At 44.1% G+C, this 15,692-nt stretch overlaps 3 non-coding genes across 3 annotated transcripts; all 3 read left to right on the top strand.

Annotated features, from left to right (window-relative positions):
* Nucleotides 1–6,600: 6,600 nt before the first annotated feature.
* Nucleotides 6,601–6,707, top strand: LOC149428266 (U6 spliceosomal RNA). Its single transcript, XR_016310817.1, has one exon. It is a non-coding gene; the product is annotated as a U6 spliceosomal RNA (small nuclear RNA).
* A 3,016-nt stretch (nt 6,708–9,723) lies between these two features.
* On the top strand, nt 9,724–9,830 carry LOC149428265 (U6 spliceosomal RNA). The gene has a single exon (XR_016310816.1). It is a non-coding gene; the product is annotated as a U6 spliceosomal RNA (small nuclear RNA).
* A 3,015-nt stretch (nt 9,831–12,845) lies between these two features.
* Nucleotides 12,846–12,952, top strand: LOC149428264 (U6 spliceosomal RNA). Its single transcript, XR_016310815.1, has one exon. It is a non-coding gene; the product is annotated as a U6 spliceosomal RNA (small nuclear RNA).
* Nucleotides 12,953–15,692: the final 2,740 nt, after the last annotated feature.

Raw genomic sequence — 15,692 nt, 5'->3', positions numbered from 1 at the left:
TTCCTCAAACAACCTTCCTTCAATTCAATGCTTTGGATTTCTTGCTTTCTTTCTTTCTTTTTTTTTTTTTTTACTCTTAGCATCAACTATTTTAAAAAATAAAAATTACAAGCTGCGGCTTACGGTTAGAGCGCAACTGAAAGCTGCACGTGCCCTAGCGGCTTCTCCCACCAACCTTCTCTGAAGAAGAGCAGCACGCCTATGGGCATCCCACTGCCCCGTTAGTCTATGGGGGCGCTCCATTCTCTCACTCCTTCTCTTGGCTCCCCTTTCTTTCCCAATGCCTTTCTATACGGCCAGCTCTGGGAAAGCTCCCCCGGCACTCAAGGTGAGGATGCCAAAGTGCGCCCCTCCCCCGAGCCCCTTCATTCGGGAAAACAAAAAGGCAGCAAATGCCATAAGCGCTCTCTTACACCCTGAGCCCCCGCTCACATCAAAACCAATTTCAAAATTGGGTGACCTGCTGACACCAATGCCTATGCAAATCGCACCAAAAGCTCTGCTGCGTGCACTACTTTAGAAGTCGGCGCGGCTCCGACAAAGCCGGAACCGCACCCGTACGACCGCTCTAATAGCGGACAATAGGGTGCGACTTGGCCTACAGTTTTACAAGTCGCAGGCCAAGTTGCACCTGACGTGACCGGGGTGTAAGGGGCATGCCAGCGTGTGCGTTCTCATAGCGCACGTCTAGGACAGACCACTCGTTTCAATAGGCTTCCCTAGGTGAATAGATCGATTTTAAAACCACAGAGATACATAAATCAATCAAAGTGAGTTGAAAATAATATAGCAAAAAAACAAAACCAATGTACCTCGGACACGGCCGATGACAGATCTGAGTACCGGCCCCGTTGCTGGTACCATGTGACCTGCTGTGACCAATCACAGCAGGTCACATGACAGTTGTACACCATGGATGGCTTCATGCATGCCATCCATTGTCTACTAGTGTCTAGCTGTGAATCGTCACAGCGATCACATGCACATGTCATGTGATGAGCCGTGGCCAGATCACAGCTGAGCACAAAAAAAAAAAAACAAAAAAAAAACAAACCCCTGAATGAATCGATGTCATTCAGGTAAATGCTTGCTTATAGCAAAGGAAGTCTTTGCTATAAGCAAATTGTGTAAGAAAAGAAAAAAAAAAAAACTGATCACTTCCCCAAAGTAGTACAATGTTACTGTGGTAACATTGTACTACTTTGGTCATAGGGAAATATGAAAAGAAAATCTTGAAGAAAAAGAAAAAAAATGTAATAAAAAATGAACAATAATAAAAAAAAAGTAAAAAAAATGATTTTTTTTTTTTTTTCCATACTGTCACCAGTCAGTGTCCCTGATCACCGCTATGCCAGTGATAGGATGACGCTGTACTGCACTGGTGACAGTATGTAAAAAAAAATAATTGTGACAATCATTTTTTTCATTTTCTGAAAAATTCGGACAAAAAAAATACAACTTCAAAAAACTCGCCATGCCTCTTATGAAATCCGTCGTACTGTCTACTTTACAAAAAGGGGTCATTTGGGGAATATCTGTACTGTTCTGACATTCTTGGGCCTCAAGAAATTAGATTGGCTGTCACTACTTCAGGATTGATCAATATTCAGACCTATACCAGAGTTTGTGAACTCTATCACTTTCCTACAAACTAAAAAATACATCCTAATTTGGGTTATTTTCACCAAAGACATGTAGCAGAATACATCTCGGCCTAAATTTATGAAGAACCATTACGGATTTGCGAACTTTTATAACAGAAACAAAGAAAACCGTGTTTTGTTTTTAAATTTTCGGTCTTTTTTGGTTAATTTAGCCAAAAATAAAAACCCCAGCGGTGATTAAATACCACCAAAAGAAAGCTCTAGTTGTGTGAAGAAAACGATGAAATGTTTGTTTGGGTACAATGTTGTATGACCGAGCGAATTGTCATTGAAATTGTGAGAGCGCTGAAACCTGAAAAATGGCCTGGGCAGGAAGGGGGTAAAAGTGCCCGGCATGGAAATGGTTCATCGATACGAGAAAATCAAAAAGAGCCGCCTAGCGGAGGATGGTTTCCATCCAACGACCTCTGGGCCAGCTCTGGGAAAGGTCCCCTGGCACTCAAGGTGAGGATGCCAAAAGTGCGCCCCTCCCCCGAGCTCCTTCATTCGGGAAAACAAAAAGGGAACCAGGGAACAAATGCCATAAGCGCTCGCTTACACCCTGAGCCCCCGCTCACACCCAAAACCATTTCAAAATCGGGCGACCTGCTGACACCAATGCCTATGCAAACCGCACCAAAAGCTCTGCTGCGTGCACTACTTTAGAGGTCGGCGCGGCTCCGACAAAGCCGGAACCGCACCCATAGGACCGCTGTAATAGCGGACAATAGGGTGCGACTTGGCCTACAGTTTTACAAGTCGCAGGCCAAGTTGCACCTGACGTGACCGGGGTGTAAGGGGCATGCCAGCGTGTGCGTTCTCATAGCGCACGTCTAGGACAGACCACTCGTTTCAATAGGCTTCCCTAGGTGAATAGATCGATTTTAAAACCACAGAGATACATAAATCAATCAAAGTGAGTTGAAAATAATATAGCAAAAAAACAAAACCAATGTACCTCGGACACGGCCGATGACAGATCTGAGTACCGGCCCCGTTGCTGGTACCATGTGACCTGCTGTGACCAATCACAGCAGGTCACATGACAGTTGTACACCATGGATGGCTTCATGCATGCCATCCATTGTCTACTAGTGTCTAGCTGTGAATCGTCACAGCGATCACATGCACATGTCATGTGATGAGCCGTGGCCAGATCACAGCTGAGCACAAAAAAAAAAAACAAAAAAAAAACAAACCCCTGAATGAATCGATGTCATTCAGGTAAATGCTTGCTTATAGCAAAGGAAGTCTTTGCTATAAGCAAATTGTGTAAGAAAAGAAAAAAAAAAAAACTGATCACTTCCCCAAAGTAGTACAATGTTACTGTGGTAACATTGTACTACTTTGGTCATAGGGAAATATGAAAAGAAAATCTTGAAGAAAAAGAAAAAAAATGTAATAAAAAATGAACAATAATAAAAAAAAAGTAAAAAAAATGATTTTTTTTTTTTTTTCCATACTGTCACCAGTCAGTGTCCCTGATCACCGCTATGCCAGTGATAGGATGACGCTGTACTGCACTGGTGACAGTATGTAAAAAAAAAATAATTGTGACAATCATTTTTTTCATTTTCTGAAAAATTCGGACAAAAAAAATACAACTTCAAAAAACTCGCCATGCCTCTTATGAAATCCGTCGTACTGTCTACTTTACAAAAAGGGGTCATTTGGGGAATATCTGTACTGTTCTGACATTCTTGGGCCTCAAGAAATTAGATTGGCTGTCACTACTTCAGGATTGATCAATATTCAGACCTATACCAGAGTTTGTGAACTCTATCACTTTCCTACAAACTAAAAAATACATCCTAATTTGGGTTATTTTCACCAAAGACATGTAGCAGAATACATCTCGGCCTAAATTTATGAAGAACCATTACGGATTTGCGAACTTTTATAACAGAAACAAAGAAAACCGTGTTTTGTTTTTAAATTTTCGGTCTTTTTTGGTTAATTTAGCCAAAAATAAAAACCCCAGCGGTGATTAAATACCACCAAAAGAAAGCTCTAGTTGTGTGAAGAAAACGATGAAATGTTTGTTTGGGTACAATGTTGTATGACCGAGCGAATTGTCATTGAAATTGTGAGAGCGCTGAAACCTGAAAAATGGCCTGGGCAGGAAGGGGGTAAAAGTGCCCGGCATGGAAATGGTTCATCGATACGAGAAAATCAAAAAGAGCCGCCTAGCGGAGGATGGTTTCCATCCAACGACCTCTGGGCCAGCTCTGGGAAAGGTCCCCTGGCACTCAAGGTGAGGATGCCAAAAGTGCGCCCCTCCCCCGAGCTCCTTCATTCGGGAAAACAAAAAGGGAACCAGGGAACAAATGCCATAAGCGCTCGCTTACACCCTGAGCCCCCGCTCACACCCAAAACCATTTCAAAATCGGGCGACCTGCTGACACCAATGCCTATGCAAACCGCACCAAAAGCTCTGCTGCGTGCACTACTTTAGAGGTCGGCGCGGCTCCGACAAAGCCGGAACCGCACCCATAGGACCGCTGTAATAGCGGACAATAGGGTGCGACTTGGCCTACAGTTTTACAAGTCGCAGGCCAAGTTGCACCTGACGTGACCGGGGTGTAAGGGGCATGCCAGCGTGTGCGTTCTCATAGCGCACGTCTAGGACAGACCACTCGTTTCAATAGGCTTCCCTAGGTGGATAGATCGATTTTAAAACCACAGAGATACATAAATCAATCAAAGTGAGTTGAAAATAATATAGCAAAAAAACAAAACCAATGTACCTCGGACACGGCCGATGACAGATCTGAGTACCGGCCCCGTTGCTGGTACCATGTGACCTGCTGTGACCAATCACAGCAGGTCACATGACAGTTGTACACCATGGATGGCTTCATGCATGCCATCCATTGTCTACTAGTGTCTAGCTGTGAATCGTCACAGCGATCACATGCACATGTCATGTGATGAGCCGTGGCCAGATCACAGCTGAGCACAAAAAAAAAAAAAACAAAAAAAAAACAAACCCCTGAATGAATCGATGTCATTCAGGTAAATGCTTGCTTATAGCAAAGGAAGTCTTTGCTATAAGCAAATTGTGTAAGAAAAGAAAAAAAAAAAAACTGATCACTTCCCCAAAGTAGTACAATGTTACTGTGGTAACATTGTACTACTTTGGTCATAGGGAAATATGAAAAGAAAATCTTGAAGAAAAAGAAAAAAAATGTAATAAAAAATGAACAATAATAAAAAAAAAGTAAAAAAAATGATTTTTTTTTTTTTTTTTCCCCATACTGTCACCAGTCAGTGTCCCTGATCACCGCTATGCCAGTGATAGGATGACGCTGTACTGCACTGGTGACAGTATGTAAAAAAAAATAATTGTGACAATCATTTTTTTCATTTTCTGAAAAATTCGGACAAAAAAAATACAACTTCAAAAAACTCGCCATGCCTCTTATGAAATCCGTCGTACTGTCTACTTTACAAAAAGGGGTCATTTGGGGAATATCTGTACTGTTCTGACATTCTTGGGCCTCAAGAAATTAGATTGGCTGTCACTACTTCAGGATTGATCAATATTCAGACCTATACCAGAGTTTGTGAACTCTATCACTTTCCTACAAACTAAAAAATACATCCTAATTTGGGTTATTTTCACCAAAGACATGTAGCAGAATACATCTCGGCCTAAATTTATGAAGAACCATTACGGATTTGCGAACTTTTATAACAGAAACAAAGAAAACCGTGTTTTGTTTTTAAATTTTCGGTCTTTTTTGGTTAATTTAGCCAAAAATAAAAACCCCAGCGGTGATTAAATACCACCAAAAGAAAGCTCTAGTTGTGTGAAGAAAACGATGAAATGTTTGTTTGGGTACAATGTTGTATGACCGAGCGAATTGTCATTGAAATTGTGAGAGCGCTGAAACCTGAAAAATGGCCTGGGCAGGAAGGGGGTAAAAGTGCCCGGCATGGAAATGGTTCATCGATACGAGAAAATCAAAAAGAGCCGCCTAGCGGAGGATGGTTTCCATCCAACGACCTCTGGGCCAGCTCTGGGAAAGGTCCCCTGGCACTCAAGGTGAGGATGCCAAAAGTGCGCCCCTCCCCCGAGCTCCTTCATTCGGGAAAACAAAAAGGGAACCAGGGAACAAATGCCATAAGCGCTCGCTTACACCCTGAGCCCCCGCTCACACCCAAAACCATTTCAAAATCGGGCGACCTGCTGACACCAATGCCTATGCAAACCGCACCAAAAGCTCTGCTGCGTGCACTACTTTAGAGGTCGGCGCGGCTCCGACAAAGCCGGAACCGCACCCATAGGACCGCTGTAATAGCGGACAATAGGGTGCGACTTGGCCTACAGTTTTGCAAGTCGCAGGCCAAGTTGCACCTGACGTGACCGGGGTGTAAGGGGCATGCCAGCGTGTGCGTTCTCGTAGCGCACCTCTAGGACAGACCACTCGTTTCAATAGGCTTCCCTAGGTGGATAGATGGCGCAGGCACCATTTTTAAAACCACAGAGATACATCAATCAATCAAAGTGAGTTGAAAATAATATAGCAAAAAAACAAAACCAATGGACTAAAATGGCTCTTTAATAATTACCAGGAAATCCAAATCCAAAATAGCCGCCTAGCAGAGGATGGTTTGGATCCAACCACCTCTGCTTTATGGGCCCAGCAAGGCATGGTGGGCGTGGCCTGCCTGCCTTCCCACAATGCCTCCTGGCAGAGCTGCTCACTTGCATGCGGTGTCCTGCTTAACAATAGCCTGTGTGCTCCTCATTTTCTTCAGTAAAATCAACTTTTCAACTGACAGACATTATTGATCACATTGATTATGATTATACAAAAAGCATTCTTAGAATTCATAAACATAGTTTGGCAGAAATAGCGCAGAACACCGACATTCAACGCTCTCCATAAGCTGATCTTCTGACCTCTTTGACGGCTTATATACCCCTCGGGCTCTCCCATTGCTTTGCCCCCCCGCATCGGCGGGTGGGCAGGATTACAATCGTGGAACGATACAGAGAAAATTAGCAAGCCCCTGCGTAAGGTTGACATGCTAACCCATGAAGCGGTCCCAAATTTTTTCCTCAAACAACCTTCCTTCAATTCAATGCTTTGGATTTCTTGCTTTCTTTCTTTCTTTTTTTTTTTTTTTACTCTTAGCATCAACTATTTTAAAAAATAAAAATTACAAGCTGCGGCTTACGGTTAGAGCGCAACTGAAAGCTGCACGTGCCCTAGCGGCTTCTCCCACCAACCTTCTCTGAAGAAGAGCAGCACGCCTATGGGCATCCCACTGCCCCGTTAGTCTATGGGGGCGCTCCATTCTCTCACTCCTTCTCTTGGCTCCCCTTTCTTTCCCAATGCCTTTCTATACGGCCAGCTCTGGGAAAGCTCCCCCGGCACTCAAGGTGAGGATGCCAAAGTGCGCCCCTCCCCCGAGCCCCTTCATTCGGGAAAACAAAAAGGCAGCAAATGCCATAAGCGCTCTCTTACACCCTGAGCCCCCGCTCACATCAAAACCAATTTCAAAATTGGGTGACCTGCTGACACCAATGCCTATGCAAATCGCACCAAAAGCTCTGCTGCGTGCACTACTTTAGAAGTCGGCGCGGCTCCGACAAAGCCGGAACCGCACCCGTACGACCGCTCTAATAGCGGACAATAGGGTGCGACTTGGCCTACAGTTTTACAAGTCGCAGGCCAAGTTGCACCTGACGTGACCGGGGTGTAAGGGGCATGCCAGCGTGTGCGTTCTCATAGCGCACGTCTAGGACAGACCACTCGTTTCAATAGGCTTCCCTAGGTGAATAGATCGATTTTAAAACCACAGAGATACATAAATCAATCAAAGTGAGTTGAAAATAATATAGCAAAAAAACAAAACCAATGTACCTCGGACACGGCCGATGACAGATCTGAGTACCGGCCCCGTTGCTGGTACCATGTGACCTGCTGTGACCAATCACAGCAGGTCACATGACAGTTGTACACCATGGATGGCTTCATGCATGCCATCCATTGTCTACTAGTGTCTAGCTGTGAATCGTCACAGCGATCACATGCACATGTCATGTGATGAGCCGTGGCCAGATCACAGCTGAGCACAAAAAAAAAAAACAAAAAAAAAACAAACCCCTGAATGAATCGATGTCATTCAGGTAAATGCTTGCTTATAGCAAAGGAAGTCTTTGCTATAAGCAAATTGTGTAAGAAAAGAAAAAAAAAAAAACTGATCACTTCCCCAAAGTAGTACAATGTTACTGTGGTAACATTGTACTACTTTGGTCATAGGGAAATATGAAAAGAAAATCTTGAAGAAAAAGAAAAAAAATGTAATAAAAAATGAACAATAATAAAAAAAAAGTAAAAAAAATGATTTTTTTTTTTTTTTCCATACTGTCACCAGTCAGTGTCCCTGATCACCGCTATGCCAGTGATAGGATGACGCTGTACTGCACTGGTGACAGTATGTAAAAAAAAATAATTGTGACAATCATTTTTTTCATTTTCTGAAAAATTCGGACAAAAAAAATACAACTTCAAAAAACTCGCCATGCCTCTTATGAAATCCGTCGTACTGTCTACTTTACAAAAAGGGGTCATTTGGGGAATATCTGTACTGTTCTGACATTCTTGGGCCTCAAGAAATTAGATTGGCTGTCACTACTTCAGGATTGATCAATATTCAGACCTATACCAGAGTTTGTGAACTCTATCACTTTCCTACAAACTAAAAAATACATCCTAATTTGGGTTATTTTCACCAAAGACATGTAGCAGAATACATCTCGGCCTAAATTTATGAAGAACCATTACGGATTTGCGAACTTTTATAACAGAAACAAAGAAAACCGTGTTTTGTTTTTAAATTTTCGGTCTTTTTTGGTTAATTTAGCCAAAAATAAAAACCCCAGCGGTGATTAAATACCACCAAAAGAAAGCTCTAGTTGTGTGAAGAAAACGATGAAATGTTTGTTTGGGTACAATGTTGTATGACCGAGCGAATTGTCATTGAAATTGTGAGAGCGCTGAAACCTGAAAAATGGCCTGGGCAGGAAGGGGGTAAAAGTGCCCGGCATGGAAATGGTTCATCGATACGAGAAAATCAAAAAGAGCCGCCTAGCGGAGGATGGTTTCCATCCAACGACCTCTGGGCCAGCTCTGGGAAAGGTCCCCTGGCACTCAAGGTGAGGATGCCAAAAGTGCGCCCCTCCCCCGAGCTCCTTCATTCGGGAAAACAAAAAGGGAACCAGGGAACAAATGCCATAAGCGCTCGCTTACACCCTGAGCCCCCGCTCACACCCAAAACCATTTCAAAATCGGGCGACCTGCTGACACCAATGCCTATGCAAACCGCACCAAAAGCTCTGCTGCGTGCACTACTTTAGAGGTCGGCGCGGCTCCGACAAAGCCGGAACCGCACCCATAGGACCGCTGTAATAGCGGACAATAGGGTGCGACTTGGCCTACAGTTTTACAAGTCGCAGGCCAAGTTGCACCTGACGTGACCGGGGTGTAAGGGGCATGCCAGCGTGTGCGTTCTCATAGCGCACGTCTAGGACAGACCACTCGTTTCAATAGGCTTCCCTAGGTGGATAGATGGCGCAGGCACCATTTTTAAAACCACAGAGATACATCAATCAATCAAAGTGAGTTGAAAATAATATAGCAAAAAAACAAAACCAATGGACTAAAATGGCTCTTTAATAATTACCAGGAAATCCAAATCCAAAATAGCCGCCTAGCAGAGGATGGTTTGGATCCAACCACCTCTGCTTTATGGGCCCAGCAAGGCATGGTGGGCGTGGCCTGCCTGCCTTCCCACAATGCCTCCTGGCAGAGCTGCTCACTTGCATGCGGTGTCCTGCTTAACAATAGCCTGTGTGCTCCTCATTTTCTTCAGTAAAATCAACTTTTCAACTGACAGACATTATTGATCACATTGATTATGATTATACAAAAAGCATTCTTAGAATTCATAAACATAGTTTGGCAGAAATAGCGCAGAACACCGACATTCAACGCTCTCCATAAGCTGATCTTCTGACCTCTTTGACGGCTTATATACCCCTCGGGCTCTCCCATTGCTTTGCCCCCCCGCATCGGCGGGTGGGCAGGATTACAATCGTGGAACGATACAGAGAAAATTAGCAAGCCCCTGCGTAAGGTTGACATGCTAACCCATGAAGCGGTCCCAAATTTTTTCCTCAAACAACCTTCCTTCAATTCAATGCTTTGGATTTCTTGCTTTCTTTCTTTCTTTTTTTTTTTTTTTACTCTTAGCATCAACTATTTTAAAAAATAAAAATTACAAGCTGCGGCTTACGGTTAGAGCGCAACTGAAAGCTGCACGTGCCCTAGCGGCTTCTCCCACCAACCTTCTCTGAAGAAGAGCAGCACGCCTATGGGCATCCCACTGCCCCGTTAGTCTATGGGGGCGCTCCATTCTCTCACTCCTTCTCTTGGCTCCCCTTTCTTTCCCAATGCCTTTCTATACGGCCAGCTCTGGGAAAGCTCCCCCGGCACTCAAGGTGAGGATGCCAAAGTGCGCCCCTCCCCCGAGCCCCTTCATTCGGGAAAACAAAAAGGCAGCAAATGCCATAAGCGCTCTCTTACACCCTGAGCCCCCGCTCACATCAAAACCAATTTCAAAATTGGGTGACCTGCTGACACCAATGCCTATGCAAATCGCACCAAAAGCTCTGCTGCGTGCACTACTTTAGAAGTCGGCGCGGCTCCGACAAAGCCGGAACCGCACCCGTACGACCGCTCTAATAGCGGACAATAGGGTGCGACTTGGCCTACAGTTTTACAAGTCGCAGGCCAAGTTGCACCTGACGTGACCGGGGTGTAAGGGGCATGCCAGCGTGTGCGTTCTCATAGCGCACGTCTAGGACAGACCACTCGTTTCAATAGGCTTCCCTAGGTGAATAGATCGATTTTAAAACCACAGAGATACATAAATCAATCAAAGTGAGTTGAAAATAATATAGCAAAAAAACAAAACCAATGTACCTCGGACACGGCCGATGACAGATCTGAGTACCGGCCCCGTTGCTGGTACCATGTGACCTGCTGTGACCAATCACAGCAGGTCACATGACAGTTGTACACCATGGATGGCTTCATGCATGCCATCCATTGTCTACTAGTGTCTAGCTGTGAATCGTCACAGCGATCACATGCACATGTCATGTGATGAGCCGTGGCCAGATCACAGCTGAGCACAAAAAAAAAAAACAAAAAAAAAACAAACCCCTGAATGAATCGATGTCATTCAGGTAAATGCTTGCTTATAGCAAAGGAAGTCTTTGCTATAAGCAAATTGTGTAAGAAAAGAAAAAAAAAAAAACTGATCACTTCCCCAAAGTAGTACAATGTTACTGTGGTAACATTGTACTACTTTGGTCATAGGGAAATATGAAAAGAAAATCTTGAAGAAAAAGAAAAAAAATGTAATAAAAAATGAACAATAATAAAAAAAAAGTAAAAAAAATGATTTTTTTTTTTTTTCCATACTGTCACCAGTCAGTGTCCCTGATCACCGCTATGCCAGTGATAGGATGACGCTGTACTGCACTGGTGACAGTATGTAAAAAAAAATAATTGTGACAATCATTTTTTTCATTTTCTGAAAAATTCGGACAAAAAAAATACAACTTCAAAAAACTCGCCATGCCTCTTATGAAATCCGTCGTACTGTCTACTTTACAAAAAGGGGTCATTTGGGGAATATCTGTACTGTTCTGACATTCTTGGGCCTCAAGAAATTAGATTGGCTGTCACTACTTCAGGATTGATCAATATTCAGACCTATACCAGAGTTTGTGAACTCTATCACTTTCCTACAAACTAAAAAATACATCCTAATTTGGGTTATTTTCACCAAAGACATGTAGCAGAATACATCTCGGCCTAAATTTATGAAGAACCATTACGGATTTGCGAACTTTTATAACAGAAACAAAGAAAACCGTGTTTTGTTTTTAAATTTTCGGTCTTTTTTGGTTAATTTAGCCAAAAATAAAAACCCCAGCGGTGATTAAATACCACCAAAAGAAAGCTCTAGTTGTGTGAAGAAAACGATGAAATGTTTGTTTGGGTACAATGTTGTATGACCGAGCGAATTGTCATTGAAATTGTGAGAGCGCTGAAACCTGAAAAATGGCCTGGGCAGGAAGGGGGTAAAAGTGCCCGGCATGGAAATGGTTCATCGATACGAGAAAATCAAAAAGAGCCGCCTAGCGGAGGATGGTTTCCATCCAACGACCTCTGGGCCAGCTCTGGGAAAGGTCCCCTGGCACTCAAGGTGAGGATGCCAAAAGTGCGCCCCTCCCCCGAGCTCCTTCATTCGGGAAAACAAAAAGGGAACCAGGGAACAAATGCCATAAGCGCTCGCTTACACCCTGAGCCCCCGCTCACACCCAAAACCATTTCAAAATCGGGCGACCTGCTGACACCAATGCCTATGCAAACCGCACCAAAAGCTCTGCTGCGTGCACTACTTTAGAGGTCGGCGCGGCTCCGACAAAGCCGGAACCGCACCCATAGGACCGCTGTAATAGCGGACAATAGGGTGCGACTTGGCCTACAGTTTTGCAAGTCGCAGGCCAAGTTGCACCTGACGTGACCGGGGTGTAAGGGGCATGCCAGCGTGTGCGTTCTCGTAGCGCACCTCTAGGACAGACCACTCGTTTCAATAGGCTTCCCTAGGTGGATAGATGGCGCAGGCACCATTTTTAAAACCACAGAGATACATCAATCAATCAAAGTGAGTTGAAAATAATATAGCAAAAAAACAAAACCAATGGACTAAAATGGCTCTTTAATAATTACCAGGAAATCCAAATCCAAAATAGCCGCCTAGCAGAGGATGGTTTGGATCCAACCACCTCTGCTTTATGGGCCCAGCAAGGCATGGTGGGCGTGGCCTGCCTGCCTTCCCACAATGCCTCCTGGCAGAGCTGCTCACTTGCATGCGGTGTCCTGCTTAACAATAGCCTGTGTGCTCCTCATTTTCTTCAGTAAAATCAACTTTTCAACTGACAGACATTATTGATCACATTGATTATGATTATACAAAAAGCATTCTTAGAATTCATAAACATAGTTTGGCAGAAATAGCGCAGAACACCGACATTCAACGCTCTCCATAAGCTGATCTTCTGACCTCTTTGACGGCTTATATACCCCTCGGGCTCTCCCATTGCTTTGCCCCCCCGCATCGGCGGGTGGGCAGGATTACAATCGTGGAACGATACAGAGAAAATTAGCAAGCCCCTGCGTAAGGTTGACATGCTAACCCATGAAGCGGTCCCAAATTTTTTCCTCAAACAACCTTCCTTCAATTCAATGCTTTGGATTTCTTGCTTTCTTTCTTTCTTTTTTTTTTTTTTTACTCTTAGCATCAACTATTTTAAAAAATAAAAATTACAAGCTGCGGCTTACGGTTAGAGCGCAACTGAAAGCTGCACGTGCCCTAGCGGCTTCTCCCACCAACCTTCTCTGAAGAAGAGCAGCACGCCTATGGGCATCCCACTGCCCCGTTAGTCTATGGGGGCGCTCCATTCTCTCACTCCTTCTCTTGGCTCCCCTTTCTTTCCCAATGCCTTTCTATACGGCCAGCTCTGGGAAAGCTCCCCCGGCACTCAAGGTGAGGATGCCAAAGTGCGCCCCTCCCCCGAGCCCCTTCATTCGGGAAAACAAAAAGGCAGCAAATGCCATAAGCGCTCTCTTACACCCTGAGCCCCCGCTCACATCAAAACCAATTTCAAAATTGGGTGACCTGCTGACACCAATGCCTATGCAAATCGCACCAAAAGCTCTGCTGCGTGCACTACTTTAGAAGTCGGCGCGGCTCCGACAAAGCCGGAACCGCACCCGTACGACCGCTCTAATAGCGGACAATAGGGTGCGACTTGGCCTACAGTTTTACAAGTCGCAGGCCAAGTTGCACCTGACGTGACCGGGGTGTAAGGGGCATGCCAGCGTGTGCGTTCTCATAGCGCACGTCTAGGACAGACCACTCGTTTCAATAGGCTTCCCTAGGTGAATAGATCGATTTTAAAACCACAGAGATACATAAATCAATCAAAGTGAGTTGAAAATAATATAGCAAAAAAACAAAACCAATGTACCTCGGACACGGCCGATGACAGATCTGAGTACCGGCCCCGTTGCTGGTACCATGTGACCTGCTGTGACCAATCACAGCAGGTCACATGACAGTTGTACACCATGGATGGCTTCATGCATGCCATCCATTGTCTACTAGTGTCTAGCTGTGAATCGTCACAGCGATCACATGCACATGTCATGTGATGAGCCGTGGCCAGATCACAGCTGAGCACAAAAAAAAAAAACAAAAAAAAAACAAACCCCTGAATGAATCGATGTCATTCAGGTAAATGCTTGCTTATAGCAAAGGAAGTCTTTGCTATAAGCAAATTGTGTAAGAAAAGAAAAAAAAAAAAACTGATCACTTCCCCAAAGTAGTACAATGTTACTGTGGTAACATTGTACTACTTTGGTCATAGGGAAATATGAAAAGAAAATCTTGAAGAAAAAGAAAAAAAATGTAATAAAAAATGAACAATAATAAAAAAAAAGTAAAAAAAATGATTTTTTTTTTTTTTTCCATACTGTCACCAGTCAGTGTCCCTGATCACCGCTATGCCAGTGATAGGATGACGCTGTACTGCACTGGTGACAGTATGTAAAAAAAAATAATTGTGACAATCATTTTTTTCATTTTCTGAAAAATTCGGACAAAAAAAATACAACTTCAAAAAACTCGCCATGCCTCTTATGAAATCCGTCGTACTGTCTACTTTACAAAAAGGGGTCATTTGGGGAATATCTGTACTGTTCTGACATTCTTGGGCCTCAAGAAATTAGATTGGCTGTCACTACTTCAGGATTGATCAATATTCAGACCTATACCAGAGTTTGTGAACTCTATCACTTTCCTACAAACTAAAAAATACATCCTAATTTGGGTTATTTTCACCAAAGACATGTAGCAGAATACATCTCGGCCTAAATTTATGAAGAACCATTACGGATTTGCGAACTTTTATAACAGAAACAAAGAAAACCGTGTTTTGTTTTTAAATTTTCGGTCTTTTTTGGTTAATTTAGCCAAAAATAAAAACCCCAGCGGTGATTAAATACCACCAAAAGAAAGCTCTAGTTGTGTGAAGAAAACGATGAAATGTTTGTTTGGGTACAATGTTGTATGACCGAGCGAATTGTCATTGAAATTGTGAGAGCGCTGAAACCTGAAAAATGGCCTGGGCAGGAAGGGGGTAAAAGTGCCCGGCATGGAAATGGTTCATCGATACGAGAAAATCAAAAAGAGCCGCCTAGCGGAGGATGGTTTCCATCCAACGACCTCTGGGCCAGCTCTGGGAAAGGTCCCCTGGCACTCAAGGTGAGGATGCCAAAAGTGCGCCCCTCCCCCGAGCTCCTTCATTCGGGAAAACAAAAAGGGAACCAGGGAACAAATGCCATAAGCGCTCGCTTACACCCTGAGCCCCCGCTCACACCCAAAACCATTTCAAAATCGGGCGACCTGCTGACACCAATGCCTATGCAAACCGCACCAAAAGCTCTGCTGCGTGCACTACTTTAGAGGTCGGCGCGGCTCCGACAAAGCCGGAACCGCACCCATAGGACCGCTGTAATAGCGGACAATAGGGTGCGACTTGGCCTACAGTTTTACAAGTCGCAGGCCAAGTTGCACCTGACGTGACCGGGGTGTAAGGGGCATGCCAGCGTGTGCGTTCTCATAGCGCACGTCTAGGACAGACCACTCGTTTCAATAGGCTTCCCTAGGTGAATAGATCGATTTTAAAACCACAGAGATACATAAATCAATCAAAGTGAGTTGAAAATAATATAGCAAAAAAACAAAACCAATGTACCTCGGACACGGCCGATGACAGATCTGAGTACCGGCCCCGTTGCTGGTACCATGTGACCTGCTGTGACCAATCACAGCAGGTCACATGACAGTTGTACACCATGGATGGCTTCATGCATGCCATCCATTGTCTACTAGTGT

The sequence above is a fragment of the Staurois parvus genome, unplaced genomic scaffold (genome assembly GCF_062004578.1).
Source record: "Staurois parvus isolate SC_StPar_1 unplaced genomic scaffold, SC_StPar_1.0 ptg003371l, whole genome shotgun sequence".
NCBI classification, from domain to species: domain Eukaryota; kingdom Metazoa; phylum Chordata; class Amphibia; order Anura; family Ranidae; genus Staurois; species Staurois parvus.
This window is presented reverse-complemented; position numbering and strand designations above follow the sequence as displayed.